Consider the following 15,934-nt stretch of genomic DNA (forward strand, 5'->3'; position numbering starts at 1 on the left):
CTCTTGCCCACCTGGCCTGTTCTCTTGACAGGTGCTGGGTCTTTGTATTCTGTTGTAATGGCTTGACTAGACTGATGCTCCAGCGGCTGACCTCTACCAGAACATTTGATTCTATCATTCTCAGCCCTGCTCAGGGGTCAGACTGCTTTATCAGAGGAATTACCTAAAGTGCCTGTTATTTCATCATCCTGCCCGCCAATACAGGCTATTCCTTTAATTTATACACCCTGAAAACAACTGCAGTCTCCATATATCACCCTCTTCCTGCAAGAGGTAAAATATCACTCCCTCATCCAAGGCCAGGTGTAGAATCATTAACCTCTGTCGTAGCGAGGGCAAGGGGCTATAATGGGATGGAGGCGATGCCCGTACAGAGAGAAAGAGAGAGAGGGGCTTTTGTGACTTGAGCTGTCCTTTAATACACACTTCTTAGACACCGGCATGCATCAATACACTGATTTCCTGCTCTCATAGGCGGCTGCTGAACTCAGGAATGTGAGCTGTTGTGTAGGACTTGTGTTTGGTACAATTCTATCTTCTAATGTGAGGAAATCTCAGAAATAATTACTTGAAAGGAATATTCTGGGTTCAATTGAAAATGCAGAGTATTACAAAGAACAATTTCGACTCGTCCCACATTTTCTAGAAAAAAATAATAATAACAATAATAATAATAATAATTTACAATGTGAGTAAATGTGTACAATTATTTTACATTCCCAGTGAAAAGTTTGGGGTCAGTATACTTACATTCAGCAAGGATACATCAAATTGATTTTAAAAAATTAAAATGTGAAGCTTTTATTTTATAGAAACACTTGCATTAATTCTGCTGTTTAACTTGTGTATTATTTTAACTGCTAAATCTTTTACTTACGTAAGGTTTTGCATGGTATACTTCCATGGCAGCAAAGCTGCACATTTGAATATAACTCAGAAAGGTTCATATTTTCACTCTTAAATCATGTAAACTCACACTGTTTATTTCTTGCGGCTATTGAATCAATGGACTGGCCCTGTTTCTTTGCAAGTGCCTTTCTATCACTCATATATTTGCTTTTTTAAAGCAGAGGAGAGACAAGTTGAAGTAATTTTTTGTGGTAATCAACATGTGCTGTCAGTTGACCTCAACGGTTGCCGTAAGTTTAGCATAGAGCAGTACAACTATGAGAATCAGTCTCTTGAAAACCTGCAGAGGTCTCTTTCAATGTGTTGTAGTACCATTCTACTTTAACAAGATCCCAGTGAGAATGCACTTCAGATATCTGTCCGTAGCTGTAGTATGTTGATGTTACAGTAAGGGCATGCCTGACTTTGCTTACCCTTGGAAAGCTTCTCTCCCTATGATCCAACATCTGAAGAGATGATAAAACCCCCCTGGTAGCCTCAGAGCAGCTGCCTGGCTTAACATTGTCAAAAAGCTTTTTTACTCCCCCCATCGTTTCAACCTCTGGTGTGTATTTTATTGAGCCGTTCTCATCCCTCCCAACTGCATAAGCTGTGTTCAAAATGTATTTCCCTGCTCATTAAAACGGACAGACATGCACACTACATACAGACTCTCTTGTTCTGAGAATGGTTTAGGCTATGAATGTTCTCTGAACTTACTTTTAAGTTTTCACACAATGAACTTCATTAATATTCTATAACTTTGATAAGTAAAAGTTAAAAAGCGCATTCAATCTACACTATTTTTTAATTGTTCGTCCATGTGCATCACACATGCAATTCTAGACAAATATTTTTAAGATGCCTAAAGTAGTTTGAATCCTGCATCTCCAGATCTGTGCATTCTGTTGCACTTTTGCATCAGAAAATTTCCTTCATGAGCAACTTTGACTGTTCTTAGTAAGTGTTGCATGTTCCACTTTAATAGCACTGTGGTAATGGTATGGGTTTTACATACAGTTTAGAGGGCATGATTACATGTGTGTCACTTTTTTAAAAGTAATATTCGTTGGTGCCTATAACCTTGTGGGCAGTGTGCCGACATACAATGCTGCTGCGCTTTGGGCGTCCTGTGTTCTAATACCGACTCAAGGACCTTTTCCAAACCCGCCCCCTTCTCTCTCTCCCACTTCACTTCCTGTCATGTCTGATCTGTCCTATATCAAATAAAAAAAAAATTATAAATCTTAAAAAAAGTAATTATTCACAGTAAATTACAGTATAAAATTGACAGCCATATTAATCATATACTATAAATGTATATAAGAGAGCACAAGTATAAAAATCATACAGTGTAGAAGCTTACCTATGTAGACCAAAGACTTCGGACCTTAATATACATCATTTACTAACTAGAAAATTATAAAACTGAGCAATAGGCCGTATGTGTCTTGAGAACGTATGTATGTATTCATTTTGTCAGTGTTTAAAGTAGTATTTAAAATGTACAGCTCACAGAAAATAAAATTACTTTAAAATATGGAGAATCATCATAGCCTAAAAATATATTAAAATCGTTTTCATGTTGACATTTCTAAAACACTAAGTAGCTAATTTGTCTCTAAGCATGCATAAATATATTGGTGGCTGAGGTGAAGTGGTGTAAGGTGTTCTCTCTTGAGACTTAAAGTGGCCACATTTAAAGCATTTCACTTCTGGAGTCCCATGTGCTGCACACCTTATATGTCTCCACTGATGATGACTTGCTAAACTCAGCAATGTGTAAAAATGCACCAGCACAAATCTTCCTAACACCAGACAGACCTTTTCTTTCAACACATCAAGACCAAACTCCCCAAGCACCATCACAAGGGTATAAGACAGCTCCCAGTACACTTCACAGGCTGTTTTCATCTTATCTCCCATCATACAGAGCAAATATCAAAAATGTGATTTGAATGTCAGGGAAAATTATCCCTGAAGGACAAAGGAAAAAGGTACAAAATGACAAACTCGTTCAACAGCACATTCAGTTTTCTTTTATTGGAATCAAACGAGCTGTCTCCCTCTCTCTTTCCAGTATTCCCTTATGTAAAGACTTCATGTCTACGAGAGGGAAAGAGATGAAGAGAAAGAGCAAGGGAGGGAGAGAAAGCCCTCGCTTCTCCAGACAGTAGGCTAACAGCCCAGAAGGTTAATTGAAGTCTGGGAGAGTGACTTTGGTGGCCTATCTTTAACAGGACAACCTATAAATGTTTAAATGTTTGATTTCTGCTTAGCTATAGAAAAATGGATCTTTTGATCTTTTTTGCATGGCTAATGTCCTTGGACAAGGACTTTGGACAGGTTATTGAGTTAGGGCGCTAGATAAATCTGAACACCAGTCTTACATTACTCAACTAATGAGCTAATGAAATTTGAAAAATCAGTGCAGTTCCTTCAGGGGATTGGACAGGAACGAGACATTAGCAGGTGGCATGAAGATTGTTTGGAACTTTGAAAAATGCCCTGACTTATAGGGGAATTGTTCAACAGCATTTCATCCATCATTGTGAACCTACAGATATTTCAAAGCCACAAAACTTCAGGCCTATCTAAGAATGAAATCTGCAGAGCATCCTAAATCTTTAAAAACTAATTTAGTTAATGACTTACCACTGGCGATTAAAAGCTCTGCCTCCAGTTACACTGGCCTACTGATCAAAGTGTTTCATGATTTACTCGGCAGCATTTGTGAGTTTGAGTGTGTGCGGGCATGCACATAATCCTCCTTTTGCATCCTCGTCATTTGCAAGATAACCTTGTCATCGATCTGCAAAAAATGCCTGTAGATGAAACGTGCATTCTTGAGTTCTCTTAATCAAGAAGCTTATTGATTATATGACTAATGATGGGCCATTAAGGATATGGCTGAAATGAATGGTCTGTCGTATCATACTGAGCTCTCAGCTAATAGGATGTTTCAATCAAGAGATGTTCATGATATCGCTTCTGTTACAAGCGCTCTCTATTATCATCTGTTCTTTAAGATAAGTTAATGTTCTTGTTATGTCTAGAATGCTATTGATTTGCCACCACTTAGGTATTACAACACTATTTCATCTCTTTGCCTCTGTATATAAAAGTATGATACACTCTGAAGCAGTGGACAGGTGTGCTAAATGACTGAACAAGAAAATGTTTCACTCCTTGTGTCGTTCTTATATTTTGCACTGGCTTTTCCTTTTAGTTTTTATTTACTTTTGTTGATCAGGAATCATTTCAGTGAGAAAGGAAATTTAATTTAAATTAAAGCTGCAAGCAGCATTAAAGAGTTCAATGAAAGAGATTTATATGTGCCAAACTTCCTGCTGCCAGCTGGTGGCGCTATGACTCTAACAGAATATTGGCATACAGATGCCTTCAGGCCAGGAATTTTATCAAACATGAAGTTTGGTCCAGATGGAACATGGTATGTTTGAGTTAGTGTAAAACGAGTCATTTCCTGTTGCCAGCAGGTGGCGCTATGATTATAACTGAATATTGGCCTTTAGATGTGTTCAGGCCAAGACTCGTATCAAACATGTAAAGTCTGGGGCAGATCGGACATTGCGAAAGATCGAACTTTGTCAAGCCGCCATGTACACACCTTTTAACAAAAACTCAAGATCTTCGCAATTTAACATTGCAAAGGCCTTTAGATTAGAATGACCAAATATAATATTGATGTCATTAAATCTCTAGAGTTTGTTAAAGTGTAAAACATGCCACTTCCTGTTGCCAGCAGGTTGTGCTATGAATGTAACTGAATATGGACATGTGCATGGGCATGTGTTCAGGACAGGACTTTTATCAAACATGTGAAGTTTGGGGCAGATCGGACATTGTATGCCTGAGTTATAACAACTTCCTGTTTCATGGCAAAACACTGGTATTGGCCCGGTATTTTTCATGTTCAAATATAAAATTTGTTCTCTGAATGACTAATTTGCAGTTTAAAACTCCTCATATTAGTGTCTGCGTTTATAATTCAGTTTAGACAGTTTGCAAGAATGTTTAGCGTCCGTGGTATGAAAATGATTGCTGCAAGACACTGGCAGAGTGAATATGTCTTGAGAAAGTTTTGAGTGAGGGCGTGGGGACAACCTCCGACATGTTGCCAGATCCAGCTATTATAAGTGATTTTGGACTTGTCTTTTCAACTTAATTCGACACTTTAGAAAGTTAATATAGTGGGAAGTTGCAGCTTAGGGTCTTATCTTAATTACAAAAGATTTGAACTAGTTGCACTTTTTTGTTTTTTTTTAAGTCCACGCACAGGTTATTGCTGGCAGAATACCACATTTGGTAAGGCAAACGCAAAAAAAAAAAAAAAAAAAAAAAAAAAAAACCCTTCATAATATAAGGGTTAATAACATTAAAAACAATAGCATTTAACACTAGTACAGATATTTAGAACAAGTGGTTACAGAATGAATTGAAATATACAAACACAAGCCATGAAGAAGTCTATGCTGTCATTCAGTATAGTAGTTAAATTTTCACAGTCATGCTAAAACATTCATAAGAGCACTAGACAAAGTTATCTCCTATATAGCAATGGTTATATATATATAACAGTAATTATGTATTGTTGCATGAAACATAAACAACTGATAAAATTACCCACCCCTAACCTATATAGTACAGTATTAACAAATTTTAATGCAATAAATATGGTATAATTTAACAATGTTCATCCCTCCAAAACAGAGAAAACATTTTTCAAAAACAAGTTTTTAGTGTATATAATGAGTTGTATTTGTATGGGTTATTACAGCACAATTCTTAGCCCCACCAGACCTCACTAATTCTCAAACCTTGGTTAGAGCCATGGCAAAATATAGAAATTTGTCAGGCTGCCACGGATAGGCCCTCCAAATAAAACTCAAGATATTAGCAATTTAACATCACAAAAGGCTTTAGATTACACTGACCAAATTTGTAGTTGATGTTATTAAATCTCTAGGAAGAGTTCGTTAAAATAGAATGCCTGTAAATGGCAAAAACTTCCAAAAATATTCAAAATAACTGACTTCCTGTTGGGTTCCGGATTTTGCTCCAAAATACTTTTTTGTAGATATTAGGACGTTAGATGAGTTTGGTACATGCACATAAAATGTAGCTCGAGGGGCACTTCGTTGAATGTGTATAGGTGGCAATATCAAGCCATTTTGCCACACCAAATTCTGAAGCCTATGTCAGATGGAAATATTCGTTCTGGTGTGTGTGCAAAGTTTAATGAGTTTTCGAGTATGTTTAAGCACTCAAAAATGTGATTACACATTGGATATAAGACTGATTTAATCATTACATGAGCTTGTTGATGAGAGTGTTGGCAAGACTTTGCTGACATCTGCACTGGTGTGTTTGTGTGTGTTTGTGCAGATCACCGACCCTCCAGAGTGGTGTAGGGTTTCACAACACACAAAGGCCATAAGTGGTGTAAGTTTTGTTTAACGGAGAACATTCAATAGCTTGAGGACAGGGTTCAGCTACATCCCGGGCCAGAAGGGAAGCCTGACAGACATCCCAGGGGCGTGTGTGTAACCTTCAGTATTGTGGCGTGAGACAGTGTCCACATGGTGTCAGTGGGTGTGCATGAAGCCAATGAATGAAGACCAGTACAAACATGATACCAGATGCACTGCAGACCAGGTGTCAAACAGCCGGTACCCAGAACACACCACAGCATGACAGGGGACATCTACAGACTAGGAAGAGGTGTTCAGATTATTTTAAATCCAACTCTATGAGACTGATCTGAGTGATCTGACTTCTATGATGGAGGTCAAACATCTAAACCATAGATTGAGATTTGTTGTACGCTTGATCTGGAATGAGTAATGTAAGGAACAGAAAGAGCAATGTTGAAAATGTCCAACCCATGATGCCGAACAGCTCCTGAGCCCCGTGTGTGCTGGAGTGCATCACCTGTCTGGGCTTCGGCCCTGTTGTCTATTCCATCTGCATCTCTGCCCTGTCCTTGTCTGCTACATCTCTCTCCCCGATCTTGGGTGCACGCAGCTGTAATGGCAGGCGCATAAACAGAGTTTGCAGCTTGTCAGACCTAATGGTGCAATGTTAAAACATGAGGCCTCTAGGGGTCCATATAGCGTCGCACCTTCAGACCATCAAACCCCCTGCTCTCAGCAGGCATTATGATCAAAAGCTTCACCTTGCAGCTGAAGGTGGAGAGAGGCAGAGGAGAGATGAGGAAGAGTCCTCATTATGGTCCAGAGACATCCATTTGGGCATTTTTAATATGTGTATCCTATTAAGCTCTTTAAGTGCTTTTTGATAATTGTGCTTTGTACTTTTACAGCACTCCAGTCTATTCCCAGTTCAATTTCCTCTTTTATCGGACGTTTGAAATATTGATCTCTGACAGATAAAAGCAAACACTATAATCTTGCTCCTGAGAGAGAGAAAGCGAGAGAAGGAGAGAGTGAGGCAGTGCTGTAGGAATGCACTGGGGACGTCTCTTCCTTCCAAACACTCTTTGTTTTATTGCATTTCTTTGTCAACAGAATTTGCTTACTGCTTACTGAGATGCTTATGTAAAGCACCTGCTCACTGATGGCTCGTTGATATGACCGTCTCCCTTGGTCTCATTTACCTCTATCTGACTCTCTTTCTCTCTCACGCTCTCCATCTCCCTTCATCTGCCCCCTCCCTCATCCCCCATCAAATCCCACACTCCCCCCTCGACATTTTGCGGAGCGGAGCGGAGGGGCGGCAGAGGTGCTTTCGATGATTGCCACAGCTTAAACGGCTGTCAGGCCGGCCTGAATAAGCATGATTTATCCCCGTAGTGCTTTATGGAAGTTAGTGTTTTCTGTTAACCTGGGCTCTCAAATGCAGCTTGCTGCTGCCTGGCCGTCACATTAACCTGAATCAATCACATCTTGATTTTTCCATAAAAGAAAAGCCAGCTGTAAATAACTGGGTGGATGCAGCTCGAGGATGAATACACGGGGCGGCGTATGGCCAGCTGCCGCGGCTGCCACTCAGTGCTTCAACGTGGGCTTATTACAGCGCTGCCATTGCTGACATTCCTCCACAAGCTGGGAGACACCGATGTGCTGTTGGGGTCTCTTACAGTAGATTATCTTAGCCTACACACTGAAAGAATTCCTACATTTCACAGTCACTGTTTCTGTAGGGATGACATTGTGTTTCTGTCTCACTTCTCCTCAGAGCATCGTCCTTATGTCCCATCAGCATCTCACAGCCCTTATTCTGACGACTCAAGGATATCAGACTTTTGCAGTTCTGTCAGTTTTTTTTTGGTATTTAGCAGAAAAAGCAAACCATAAAGCAGCTCTTCCATTTTTCTGCTGCCGTTTTCAGCCTTTTTAGCTTTCACAGACACTATTTAAGACTTACTGCAAACATTTGAGCATCCAACCCACTGTATTGACTCCGTTTGACAGGCGTAAACCTTCTCCTCTTCCCCATCGTTTCCATCCCAAGATCAATCACCTCATCAATGCTGCCTGACTGCTATGAAGTGCAGGCAGGAGGTTCGATTCCTGCTCAGCACCCTTACTTGCTATAATATAGAAATTGATTCATCTTCAAAGTTTTTTTAAGTGCTCGCCCTGGTGTTGAGGGATGACACTGGTCTGTAGAAACTCAAGCTCTTTGGGTTTTTCACCAAAGTGGAACTTCTGAGAAAAAAGCATACACAAATGGATCACAACAACGAAATGAAAGCTTCCCTGCAGTTGTAGGGGTTCCTTTGTTTTAGCCTGAAGTAATTATTAATAATTATACCACCCATGATATCAACATATAAAACAGTCAGCTCTTCTGTAGTGTGGAGTAAAAATATAACTAAATATTTCACAATAAAAAAAATGAAATGCAAAAGTCTATATTCTAATATAAACAGATTTGAACAGTTGAACAGAATTAAGTTTATATATATATATATATATATATATATATATATATATATATATATATATATATATATAAACTTAATTAATTATATATATATATATATATATATATATATATATATAACAATTAGATATTATACTGGATGTCTACATATAAACGCAACCATTTTTATGCTACACTTTATACATATTTATGGTGAACTGATCAACATTAAGTTCACATTTACTCCACACTATGCATACCATCCAAATACCTGACAATTATGTGGGTAACCACAAAGTGAATTTTTAAACAATCATACATATTTTGTGCAAAAATGTGTGTTTGTGTGGGTGGGTGTGGGTATGTGGGGGGGGGGCACACTTTTGCTCATTTATTTTCTTCAATTCTGCTCAGTACAAACAATAATTTATGGCTTTTCAAAATGACTCTGACATATTCATAGACCCACAGCTCAGCCCAGAGAATCGGGAGTGTCAATTTTACTTTAGTCCCCTCTTTCATTCAAAGCATACAACTGAAATGGACATCTCCCTCTCGCTCTTGCTTTCTCCTGTTGTCTTTCTTTCTCTCACCTAGGGCCCAGTTGATGAGTACACATGTCCTTTATAAAGCAATCTCCTCTCGTGTAGACTGAACCATATATTCACAGTATAGCCACATTGTGGACATGTGTTCTTGCTAATGTGCCTAGGTTGGCATTTGGAGAGTGAGTATAGGGGTAGAGCTGCTGGTGCTAGTGTTTTGGGAAGTGTAGTAATTACTGTTCGGACAGTGTCAGCGACCTCCAGATTGCAGGATCTTGTCTCTTTTGTCTTGGCTGTGCCACTCTCTACACCGGCTGAAATTGTATCTATTCACTTTGGCTCTGTTAAAGAAAATGCTGGTAGTATTGGGACCCAGTGAGCCGTGATGGTGAGGGCTTCTTCTCTCATCCAGTAAACACACACACACACTCTCTCTTTGTGTGTGTGTGTGTGTGAGAGAGAGAGAGAGAGAGAGAAAGATAGACAGCGAAGTAAGGAAAAGAAAGAGAGGGCAAGAGAGCAAAGGAAAGAGAAAGAAGCACGCTATGTGTATAATTTGATGATTATCAGGTGAATAACATGCTCCACCTGGACTATTGACAGGTGTCAGGTGACATGTTCACCGTCGTAGTATTTGTCAGCTGTCTCTCTGAGTATCTCTGGAGTCTTGAGCCGTTCACACACATACACACACACACACACACATCAGGCAAATTTATTTAATTCAATCAGCCACTATGTTTGTGCTTCCCCCTAAAATTTCACACCCTACATCCTCGCGGTTTTACTTAACACAAGTCCTTACTGCCCACTGCTCATCTGTGGGACCCATTAAGATGCTTCCAGCCTGATACACCCCAGTACTTTGGCCTAAGTTAGCATGAGCAGTTAGCGCTTAGCGTCAGCATGCTAATTGGTATTCTGCAGCGTGGTGGGAGGCTGTTCAGGATGTGGGAGAGTGAACCAGTGTTCGATCCTATAAGAACAAACACTCTGTTCCCTGCCCTGCTGTCAGAGCATGGCGATACGAAGGAGAACAGGACCTGACATTGCATACACACGATACAGAATAGCTCAAACACACACTCTGGGATTTCAGATGCATACCACTGTTTAATCGTTGGATATTGGCTGGATTACTTTTTTTGTAATAAACAATCTTAACTATTTTCATTCATTGTTGGCCTGTTTGTATTTATTTCAAGAAATTCAGTAATAAGGCTGTTCATTTTGTTTTCTGAGTGACCAAGAGTTCAAAGCTATTTGTCACTCTCAAACAGCATTTTATAAGCAATGGTGACCATGAAGCACATCACAAATTATTAAATAATCCTTTAACCTTTACAGGGACCTTAAATATGCATGGCACAAATCAATATCATTAGCTGCAACAAAATACATAAAATAAAATCAATGCTAATAAAGTGACATCGGTCATATATTCTGTTTCATTTCCACCCTTACCCTATCGCACAACGATTCCCATAATTCTTTGCACTACCATATGCTATACGGCATGGATCTTTTTCATTACAAGTGAGGTCGGGTCAATTAACAGAGCTGTTAACACTCTTTAGTTAAAGTTCACACACCAGCCAGTTGTTAATACCATCCTATTCTTAAGAAAGAGAGTCCAGCTCTTTAATCCACTCAGTGTGAAGAAACTCACTCATTTAAAAAAAAATAATGCTTCTCTTTTAAGAGAGGATGACCAAACAATACATGACTCAAATATCATTTGATAATGTGCCTCACTATGACAATACAAATATCATCCAAAAAACAATAACAATATATGTAAATCATGAACAATAAGCTTATCCTCCATGCTATGAAATTTCTATAAACCAGAAAGAAAAATATGGCTAACCATGTAATTGGTTCTAATGTGCCGATGTTATTGTAATGTTTGTGTAACAATCTTGTTAAGGCATTTCTGCATTGTGTGTTTTTTTTTTTTTTTTTTAGTGTATGTGAGAGATTGTGTTTGTGAGGGTGTGTGTGTGCTTGTAGATCCTCATACCTGTGGGAACCCCGTGGAGCCCAGCGTGTTTCCTGCTCTTGAGTTTGAAGTGCTCTTCAGCTCGACCGTTGCCTCCGAAAATCATTAACACGCCTTTGTTTCCCAACGTCATCCTGCAAAGAAAGAGAATGAGTGAGCGAGAGCAGGATTTTAGAAATATGAAGCAAAGCAAAATGGGTAAATGCTAGATTTGAAAGTGTTTAAATGCATATGTCCTCTAAAGTGAAGAGTTAAATCTAGATCCAATATAAATATAAGTATCCTGGGTAACAAATAATAGCATTGTTACATTTTGTGTGTGTGTTAGCTTTGTTTAGCTCAAACACATTTCACTACACAAAATTTAAACTCTTGGTATGCTAGTAGATGGATTAGGAATCAAGACCCATGCATGGTTGTGATCCAAAAAGTGTAAAATGAATGCAAAGACTTAAAAACAGTTGTGGATTTATTACAGAGAGAGGGTTGAAAATGTGCTGCACTGTTATATTTCTTTTTAAAAACAAGTCAAAGTTTACGGTTTTTATAATACTTGCATTTCTTACTGGTTTTATGCTTTTTAATGAGAATAATTTCATATTGTTTTGGTTTGGAAACAGAAAGAGAGATTTACGGTAAAACTCCTCCTGTTTTTGACGATATTTAAGCAGGAAACCGGCACAACACACACACACACAGGCACACAAATGGACTCTAGGGGGGTTTATACCCATCATGCCAGTCTCGCATAAACATGCATACACATTGGGAGTCGTGTAAACTGCCCTAGAAGGGAGGTCATCTAAGTGTAATTGTGCTGAAATTGGCCATATATCCGCCCTGCCATTCCTCTGCCATTACTCCATTCACTACCTCAAAAAAAAAAAAAAAAAAAAACACTCCCACAAACCTATGCACAGTGAGTAAATGTTATTTTTTATTTAAGTTTATTTTATGAAGCAAAATATTTAAACCTCAATTACAAATTTGTATTTTTTTTTAAAAAAAATACACTTTTTTTAAATAAATTTGTTATTTTTATTTTACTTAACTTTATTTTATAAAGTAAAATATTTTCTTATTTATTTTACTTGGTATTATTATTGAGAACTATGCAATTTTCATTCTGTCTTTTGCATCTTAATATGCAGTTTAGGCTATAAGCTTTAAATAATTATATTAAGCGAAATGCATAATGACCATAATAATCTCTATACACTTATGATTATTCCTCTCTTATTAAAATATTTTTTTTTTTAATTAGCTACTGTAAATGTACATTTGACTACTCGTCTTTAAGCATTTTTGCATAACTGTTTTGTTTAATTTAAAACATTTTTAAACAAACATTGTGATTCATGTATTTATTTAATAAACAAATAGGTAATATATCCTATTTTCACCCACAAAACTGAGGCTGTATAAAAAAGAGAATGAAAATCAGCACAAATGAACTAAATAATTTAGTGTCCTGTAGACAAACCTACATAGTTCACCGTGCAGAATAAACCTTTACTTGTTTTCAAACTCATATGTTCATCTGTCTGCAGATTAAAAATGCCATTATCTGTATCCTCTCAGCTATGTGTGATTGGGCACACCTCAATCAGACTGTCTCAACAGAACCCACTAAAGACATTAAAGCTTTTTTAAAATAAATAAGTAAAATAACAAATTCTATAATAAACAGAATTCAGTATGTAAAGCAAGTTTCGCTCGACACTTGTGTCTCATGTGTCTAAAAACCAAGAAAACACTGTTCAATTCGTACTAAGTTATACTGTGGACTGGAGTGCAACGCCTCCTAGTGGTGTCTCATGAGAGCGCGACTCGTTTCTCCTCTCTTTAACTTGCGCGTCCGTAAAGACCGAGATCAAGAGCGAATTTCCATAAAAGCACGAGAGATCGCCAGTGCCGTTTATCTTTGGATCAGCTATGACTGATGCTCAGTTAATTCAAATATACCTTTCGGCTTCAAGAGCTTCATTAATGTGCGTGTAAGGTTTTTTTTTTTTTTTTTTTTTTTTTTTTTTTTTGTGAAGGAGCGATGCTGGAATGCAGATGTGAGAGGAATAGCAGGTAATTAGTAGATAAGAGTTCTCATTTGAGTGCAAATACACACATCATAGGCTACATAATAAATCGTCTCGTATTATTGTTTTTTTTTCTTTTTTTTTTTTTTTTTTTTTTACAGAGAATATCCAGCAGGATATAAATAGTAAGGCCAGAAGAAAGCATTGTGTATGAGATGAACTGAAAGAAAACACTCTATGTAGGCTGGAATGAGATGTGCAGGGTTTAATAAAGGCTTGGTCCGCGAGACTCCGTCGTTAACGAACAGAGCTGTAATGCAGATGAAGATAGCACAAAAGAGCTATAGATAATGGCACTGTGGTAGTATTTACATTTAAAATATGATCTGAGTATAGAGCTTTAAAGAAGTAGCCAATATTGATACACACCACCAAATCATATCCAACGAACCTTAAACTGGAGCAATTAATGGCAAACTTTACTCTCTTATCATTAATCATTGCTTCTAAGGAAAATTATAAATAAGATGATTAAAATAAAGGCATAAGGCGAGCAGGCTCTGCCCTGGCTCTTGAGCTATGTTTTCGTAATATGTAGTCTTATTTTTATTTTATTTTAATTATTGTTATTCTTAATTTGTTTTTCTTTTTAAACAAAACAGCTGAGTCTTTCATGTGTGCACTGAAGCTACTTTAATTGCAATTCCAATTAATTAAATTGATTTTGGACTTGCATGAATAGTGATGGCTGAAGTTTAAATAATTACAGTATCATACACTTCTATATAAAGTATAAAGCTCTGAACACCCTTAGCCGCTATTATCAAATGCAGCTTTGATTCTGCTTTGGTTCTGTGTAAATATAATGCAGCATCACAGAAACTTTACCACTGCATAAATGTATCATTTATGATTTATAGCTTAAAAAAAAAATCCAATCCAAATCTGATAAATCCATGTTCTCATTATTTGTTTCATTCCTATTTAAATGTTTATTTCCATAATTGCATATTTAAACAAATTTATAACATTATTTCTACACTTGCAATTCCTTTGTAAATGCATTTACAGCCTATGTCAGGTACAGATACAACTTGACAAAAGGCACATTGTTAAACTTTTATTGAGAATTAACGACAACAAACACACATCACCTTCACTGCATTCTGTATGTTTGTGTGAGACAGAACCAAAACATGGCCAGTCTAATTATTAAACACAGAAATAAAAAACATTTCACAAAAGCTACAACTAAATAGATTAAATTAGAATCCTGTCTGTCCCTGAATAGATCGAGAATTAAAAGTGTCAGAATACCTAGAAAGATAAAGAAAAGTCCTGACAATGTACAGAGTCAGCAAATGCTTCCTAGCCGTACAGTCAGACAGGTTACTACCAGAGGACAAATCCTGCTTAGACTACATGCTCAACCATACACGTCAAAACCATTTTCAGTTTATATATACGTTAGATAAAATTAATAATTATTCAATTTATATTATTTAATTTATCCTGCTAAGAAACCCCAAGTTTATCATTCTTATTTAAATCATAACAAAATGAAACATAAAAAGGACGGCTCTTGTTTGACACTGAACGTCAAAAAGAGGGACACACACTCTTTGCCGTTCCTCTTTATTACATTTTCTTACCCCCTTCCCCCTCTCCGTCTTTCTCAGACATACTCACACTTTTAAGTCTTTCACACACACATAGTTACACATACATACACACATTCACACTGTCTGTTTCACACACTTGTTAGCTGGGTAAGTTATTTGAACACTGTACTAGAACCTGTTGACTGGAAGTGTGTTACTTTAACCCCTACTCACTCAATACACACACACACTAAAGTGTCATCACACTTTCTGCGGTGGTCCACATGCAGTGGAGAGACCACTGCAGAAACACTCCCGACAAACACACACACATACACCCACACATTCTCTTTATTTCTCTTGTAGCACAGTGGGTGTTAGTAACGCTGTAAGAAGATAAGAGTGATGGTAGTAGCAAAGACGATGTGTCTGTATGGATTAAAAGGACATGGTGGGGAACTCAGTGAGCTGTACATCATTATATAAGGAAGGGGGAGATACTAGTCTATGAGTGTGTTATTCTGGATGTGTGACAGCAGTGAGGAATAAACTTCATTAGTTCCCGAATCAGCAGAGTGGTTTAGACCAGGAACACAGAGTGCTTAACAGTACAAAAGCACACATGTGCTTCCAGACAACAATTTTTACCCTTAGGAATGGGTGCTATCCACTAAAAATACCAAATGTTCTTACTAAATGTGATTACAATGGCACCAAAAAGAAATGACCTTTTTGTTGTTTTTTGGTGTAATCTAAATGTCTTGTTCTCCCTCTTAGACCTCAGGCTATCAGAGCAAATTTAGTCTCCATTGTGTGTGTGTGTGTGTGTGTGTGTGTGTGTGTGTGTGTGTGTGTGTGTGTTTAGTCCAAGTACGATTGCATGCACTTTAAAGGTACAAGTTAAATCAAACTAAAGCAATAATTCATCATGATTCAACAAACCTGTACGCAAGTATA

Source organism: Cyprinus carpio, chromosome A7, assembly GCF_018340385.1.
Source record: "Cyprinus carpio isolate SPL01 chromosome A7, ASM1834038v1, whole genome shotgun sequence".
Lineage (NCBI taxonomy): Eukaryota > Metazoa > Chordata > Actinopteri > Cypriniformes > Cyprinidae > Cyprinus > Cyprinus carpio.